At 42.4% G+C, this 6927-nt stretch overlaps 1 long non-coding RNA gene across 1 annotated transcript; it reads right to left on the bottom strand.

Moving 5' to 3' along the window:
* Positions 1 to 1400: 1400 nt before the first annotated feature.
* LOC114486819 (uncharacterized) lies at positions 1401 to 6677 on the bottom strand. Its single transcript, XR_003681112.1, has 3 exons — positions 6597 to 6677; positions 2180 to 2231; positions 1401 to 1444 (listed from the first exon to the last, which is right to left on the bottom strand). It is a non-coding gene; the product is annotated as an uncharacterized lncRNA (long non-coding RNA).
* Between the last annotated feature and the right edge of the window lie 250 nt (positions 6678 to 6927).

The following is a 6927-nucleotide window of genomic DNA, read 5'->3' as shown; positions in this document are numbered from 1 at the left end:
ATAAGAACTGTCCTCTCAGTTGATTGGCTAAAGTGGAAAACTAAATGTTAGTTGATTTTCAAAACAAGGTTTTGAGATCGCTTTGTTCACATGTGATCCCTTGCTTGCTGTGAATTTATATTCAAAAAGAAAATCTCTACTCATTGGATTAACTCTAAAAGATAATGTGTAGCCATAGTAACCTCCTAGACATCACTTTATTAGCCACAAAGCTTAGAATAATTGTTTCTGCATCTATTTATTAAGTGTACACCTCTACTTCCACAAAGGATCTGAAGCAGCCCTTTGGAATATCAATAAACATCTATCTCCAGGTCACACATATAACAATAGCTCACAGTAGTACTTATATGTTTTCATTTTTAAAATATTTAAATGATTTTGTCAAAAGCTTAAAAATTATATATTTTTATATATTTTATATTATTTAAGATAACTGTAATTTTGTACATTTCTGTGTTCCTGAATAATGTAACCCTATGGAACTTGAAATTCACATTATCACGAACAAGTCGACCATATGGCTCAGTTATTATGTGAAGGCCACAGCGAGAAGACCCAAGGTCCCCACACTTCTCCCTGTTGTCTTGGACCAGCAGCAGGTGCCATGCTCGTTCTCATTCATCAGTATCAAGTATTGGGGAGAATCTTATCAGTTCTCTTTTTACTCAGCTAGTTGGCATGATTTCTTCTTTAATTGAAACTCCATTACTGCATATTCTGTAAACCACCTTTCTTTCTTATCCCCCTTCCCTTTTTTGGGTATCTTCCTCAAACTTATCTTGAGCCCAACTATCTCTTTCTGTGACAAAAATGAAATTTTGTCACAGTTTTCCACCATAGCTTCCAAGGTCATTTGAAACCTGGGTGCTAGTAACAATTACCAGTCTGCTGTCATGTTAGAGCAAAGGCAGAAATTGTAATTCATTTTATACTGGCTTTTCTCAAACTATATTCCACAGAACACTAGTTCATCCAAATGTCAATGTGCGTTATGAGAAAAAGCTCTGTGGTGAGTATGGTTTGTGAAACACTGGTGGTTATAACACACATTAGCATTTTAAAGACTCCAAGAAGTCCTACAGTCAAGAAATTTGCTTAATTTGACTCTTCCCATATTTACCTGCCACAGACACCACCACTAATACCACTTTTGTGAAATACAATTTGGGACGTAAATACTCACCGTTCTTACAGACTACCGGGGTAGACAGTAATTATCCAGATGATGCAGAGGAGGATATATTTACAAACTGAGATAATTACTCTTAAGACCCTGACTTAGGCTGGAGGTTGGAGAATATCTTTTCAAGGATGTCAGTCTTTGCTCAAGACCTGATTTGTGAGTAGGAGCTAGCGAGGAGCCTTCCTCAGGTCATGTGGCCCATTCGTCTGTCTCAGTGGAATGGCCCCTAGGCTTCTAGGTCAGCTCAGAAGACACGGGCTGGGAAAAGATATTTCATTCTCTGTGACATGTGGCCATCCATTTTAGTCCCTGGTAATGTTGAGATTCCCTTAGAGAGGGAAAGGGAAAGAACAGAGAAACCACGGAAGCTTTCTGGGGAAACAAGAACCCTCATAGGATTAGGAGACAGCTGGGATGTGGGAGGTGGTAGCTGGAGGGAGGAAAGAGGGAGATGCCAAAGATAGCATCCATTTTTATAAGGCTTAAGTTATTTTTACAAATGATCGTACAGACCGTTCAACTGTGGTCTGTGAAACATAGACTGTCACTCGTCTGTAGTTACAGGATATTGTGTAGTACAAACCTCAGGAGTTTAACATATTTTCCATCGTACACTTGTTACTTGAATGCTGAAATTATCCACCTTTAGCGACGAATGGACTAAATTTAGTATTTAAAGGATTGAGACCAAGTGCAGGAGGCATTCACAATTAGGGAAGCAATTATGGGTTTATTTAAAGACCATAAAGTTGAGAATTCTTTCTTTGATTTTTTTTTTTTTCAGGGAAGATTATCTGAACATTCTGCTCCCTCTGACAGGGTATTTAGTTTTGAGAAATTTGATATTCACCTACTTCTAGGCTCCCCTAAATGCAATACAGTACAGTAAGGCAGACCTTAGTGCAACATTAAACAGATAGATGGTGGTGGCTTGTCAGGAGTAATGTGGTTCTTGATGACTGACCAACAGAGGACTATTGATACATGATTTACCTTAGCAGGTAAGTTCTGGCCTGGGAGATCAGATGGTCAGAAATCCAGGAATCTAGCAGAGAGTGACAGAGAGAAAGAGAGAGAGAGAGAGAATGAGAAGAAACAAAACACTTAGACCAAGTAGGGAGTGCAAGTAGGACAGATTTTCATGAAAGGATAGGGTCTCCAAGGGTTGAAGCTTAGGGGAGGGGCAAGAAACTAAGAGTGTTAGGAAGAGACTGTATTGCTCTCAAGCAGTACAAACCTACTGCGCAACATGAGATTTAAGCCTGCCTCAATGGTGCACACTCAGTGTTGTGAGAACTCCTCTTCTGGCAGCAAATCCAGAGCTACTAGACTGGCCCTGAGGGTTTAGGGAACAGAATCAGAACAGAACAGGGTAAAGAGTTGTGGTGCCAGAGAAAGCCCTTAGAAATGAACTCTTCCAGCCGCATTTTGATTTTTGGGTTGGTGGCATTGTAAAGTGAGCACGTGACTGTGGGTAGTAAAAACACAAAGTGAGAAGCCCTCTCTACAAGCTTCCTCTGGAGGAAACCTCACTAGTTTGTAGTTGAAGTCCAGAGAAATCTGTCTGTCATTTAATTGTCAATGTTATGTGTTCTTCAGAGTGTGGGTTCTGGAATCGAACGGGCTGAACCTCGAATCCTCACTTAGCCACTCAGTAACTGCTGTATCAGTCAGGGTCCCTTCAGGAAAACAGAGCCATGCCAGTTACTAGATGAGACTTAATACAGAAAACAAATTACAAATGGAATGAAAGAAGTAAAAAGCTAAACAGGAGACAATGAGAACACCCAAAGAATAGCAAAAGTAGGAGCCTAAAGAGTCAAAGGGAGGATGGGAGCTGGGAACGTGGAAGAAAGGCACTCCTGTGGGATCTGGGACACGAAGAAGATGCAGTTATTGCCAGAGATGCTACCCAAAGCAGGAAAATATCCTGGCTTCTCCCTTCCTTCAGCTCTTCAATTTCTTGCCAGTGAACCTCTTTGTGAGCCAGAAGCCAGTTGGCAAGGGAAGCTAGTTGCACAGCCAGCAAAGCAGAGGAAGGCCAGGAAATAAGTATGAGAGCAGACAGGCAAATGACCAGCCCAGGAGCTCTGTGATCCATCTGCTTAATGTTTATAGCCTCAGTTTCCTCATTAGTAAAATGGGAATATTATTCCTACCTCTTATGGTGTTGGGATGCTTAAATGACTTAACATATGTTTCGGTTGAGTTTTCTTGGTTGTAAGGAATAGTCTCACACACAGAACTTCAAGTAGCTGGAGTGGCAGAAGGGAGACAGCTGAAAGCTATGCGTGAAAGCAGGGAAGTAGAGGTCCAAGCCCAGGGCCAAGCTTCAGGGTAACCACGGTGGAGCCAAACAAGCAGCCTCTGGGAGAAAGGGCAGAAATGACTGCAGAGCTGTGTCTCCTGGAGGCTGAAATCAGAAAGACCTTGGCAATCGCCAGCACTCCTCTGGATCTCTGTGGTGCGAGTTGTAGAATTTTGCTTTCTTTCCTACATTATCATGACTCCACATTTCTCTGTGGGTTTGGTTTCCTCTTTCAGCTATCAAGTTGCATCTTCATCTTCCACTCTAAAGCTTGTAAGTTTTGGGGTCTCGGGGTTTCTACTTCCTCATGACTTTGGCTTGATTGTGATCCATCAGAGCCCTTTTGTCTCCTCTCTGTCTCAGGATCTTTCAGCTTTAGTTCGCACTGAAAATTGTTTACCTCTTCACATATTTCCCAATTTAACTTCATTAGACCAAGACTCTTATAGGGCCAGTTCCTTTTCGTTTGGTGAAACTTTTCATTCCATGGCCCCTCATAGGAGCCCTATGGCTTGGATGCCTTTGGTAAGGAGCCCACCATTGGTCCAGTCAGCAGTTTTGGAGGGAGTAGGGCAGGGTGATATGGTCCAAAATACAGCTTCCTAGCACTGTCCCTTTAGAAGGGGCTGTGGATTGGTAACCAGCAGGGGGCCTCGCTTCTGTCCCTGTGTTCTCAGGGGTATTTTGGTTCCTGTTATCCTACAGGAGCTAGAACTCCTGGCCACTTCTGCTCACTTATGGTTCAGACCTCAATGGTCCCACTTTCCACTTTTTCTCCTCTGATTATAGTTCATAGAGATAATTATCTTGTTTGGAACATGGCCATGCTTATTTATTTATTTATTTATTTATTTATTTATTTATTTATTTATTTGTGGCTGTGTTGGGTCTTCGTTGCTGCACACTGGCTTTCTCTAGTTGCGATGATCAGGGGCTGCTCTTCGTTGCAGTGCATGGGTTTCTCATCAGCGTGGCTTCTCTTGTTGTGGAGCACGGGCTCTAGGCACGAGGGCTTCAGTAGTTGCAGTGTATGGGCTCAGTAGTTATAGATTGTGGACTTAGTTGCTCTGCGGCATGTGGGATCTTTCCGGACCAGGGCTTGAACTGTGTCCCCTGCACTGGCAGGCAGATTCTTAACCACTGTGCCACCAGGGAAGTCCCGGCAATGCTTTTCTATTTCCTTTTTTTCTATTTTATGTATCACAACAATGCCTTTGGAGCAAAACAAGGAAGGCTCAAATTTTGAACTTACAACGCCATATTGACTAGAGTTCATGCCAATAATTTCTAAAATTTATGACTAATACAAAGCTGGAAGTTATCAAAATTAAGTTCTTATGAGAAACTCTTTTAAGAGGAATGGGTGACCAAGTGGAGAAAAGAAGAAAGAGATAAAGATAATCTTAGCTCACAGATTGAGGGAACATGATGTTGATACCAGTGAAGGTACCTAAAAAACTAGAGTGTTGTGAAGAATATAACTCAGGCATAGGCAGTTTTGGAGACTGAGGTCTCCTTATCTTAAAATCAATAACTCTCTTACATTAACAAAACAATAAAAACCCATAAACAACAATAACAATAAAATCAACAAACAACTGAAAGACTGGTATTGGTGAGTGGATGACTCAAGTGATAAAGGGAAACGAGCTCAAGGACAATTTTAGAGATTGAGATGAGGGTGAGACACTTTGTCTTAAAAATCATCAAATCCTCCTTGCCTCCTCCCAACACACTGGCCCCAAATCTCAAACCAACCAATAAAAAATCAAGAATAGACTGGGACTAGGCAATATATGAAACCATGTGAAAAAAGTGAATGGCCCATGGGGTTTGTTGTTGAGTGAACAGAGTTTCTAGGGAGAAAAGGATTATAGCAAAGGATTTCTCAGCCCATCTCAGTTTCTGTTACACAGGTGGACAGAAAGGAGGGGAAGGCAGAACTAACCAACTCAACTCTGTCCGCCAAACTCCAGGGTCTGTGTGGGTCCAGGGCACTGCCCCAGACTGGCTGTGAATGAGGACTCTGTCTTTCCTCAACTTCTCTATGGCCTGTCAGGATTTACACCTATTGTTTTCTTCACCAAAGCATTTGGGGGAGTCCTCTCACCTTCTGGAGTCGGGGGTAGGGCAAAAGAGGACTAAGAATGTTCTGGCCTCGGCATCTCAGGGAGAGAAAAGCAAGGCTTTCTGAGGATTAGGATGTACACTGTGGGGCTTTTTACTGCCTTTCAGACTTACAGAGTGAACCCAGATTGATTAAGGAGTGAAAGAACTGTCTTCAGAGATGGGACACTTCCTGGTTGGAAATTTTCTGGCTGGACTTACTGATTGGAGAAAGGAAGGCTCATTTAGTGCTGCCAGAAAAGAAAGGTCTGGCTGACATCTGCGGGGTTGTTCTTGTCTTCAGAGTAGACAGGATATTGACTAGCTGCCTCCTGGATGATTGTACTGGGGCTGAAAAGTGGATCAGGCCCTGGAGAGTCAGAGGGGATAAGTCCAAAGAGCGATGAATCTGACATGGAGGAGTGGAGGGTTAACAGGGGAGTCGAGCGACCTGAGACCCCTTCTGGTTCCTGAGACCCTCTCACAGTGTGGCCTGGACTTTTCTTTCCTCTTCAACAAAAAGGAGGATTGCACAAGATTATTTTCAAAGTCCCTCCAATTCTAATACTCATTCATATAGGTTGGGTAGGGGGATGAGGGCACACAGGGCATAGAGAATGGTTCAGTTGGAAGCCGAGGGTACAGTTTGACTTTAAACATCAAAATGGCAAAAATGGTAAAGAGAAGAAAGGACCTAGTTTCTCTCCTCTCAGAAAGATCAGGAGATTTTAGATTTGATTTCATCAAAGTTTTTTCTTTTTTCTCTAAAAAAAAAAAAAAGATCATACTGTATTTTACATATAATCCCTTCTAATGACTTCAGTACTTCACCAGCCTCTGTGTAGCTACTGGTTTTCACATTTAAGGTGGGAGATCTTCATTTAAGGATCTTAAAAGTTTGGATATGAAGCTCACCCATGGCCACACTCTGGGAAATTACAGAGGTTGTGTCTAATGTTTTTGTTCCTTTACTGTTTATTCAGGTCCATCCCTCACCTTTTCTTCCAGATAGAAGAGTCCAGAGGAAATGCATCTTTAGATTCATTCACTATTTATCCGATATTTGTTGAGAGCTGCTAGGTGTTGAGACCTAGCCCTGAGATAGATGCTGGTGACAAAGGAGGAAACAAGACAGATGCGATCCCTGGCTTCTTGATAGCTACAGACAGGTGTGCATGTGGAGGGGCACAGCCTGGAAACAAGAAAGCAGAAAATAAGTTATGTGATTATGTACTGTGATGAGTGTTATGAAGTACACAGAGGGCTGAGGGAGGGGAAATGGTCGGGTGAAAGCGAAGCCATCTGGGTGTGGGGCAGGGGTAGGAGG

This window comes from Physeter macrocephalus, chromosome 8 (genome assembly GCF_002837175.3).
Source record: "Physeter macrocephalus isolate SW-GA chromosome 8, ASM283717v5, whole genome shotgun sequence".
Classification (NCBI taxonomy): Eukaryota; Metazoa; Chordata; class Mammalia; order Artiodactyla; family Physeteridae; genus Physeter; species Physeter macrocephalus.
The sequence above is the reverse complement of the archived record's forward strand: the minus strand, read 5'-3'. Positions and strand labels throughout refer to the sequence as shown.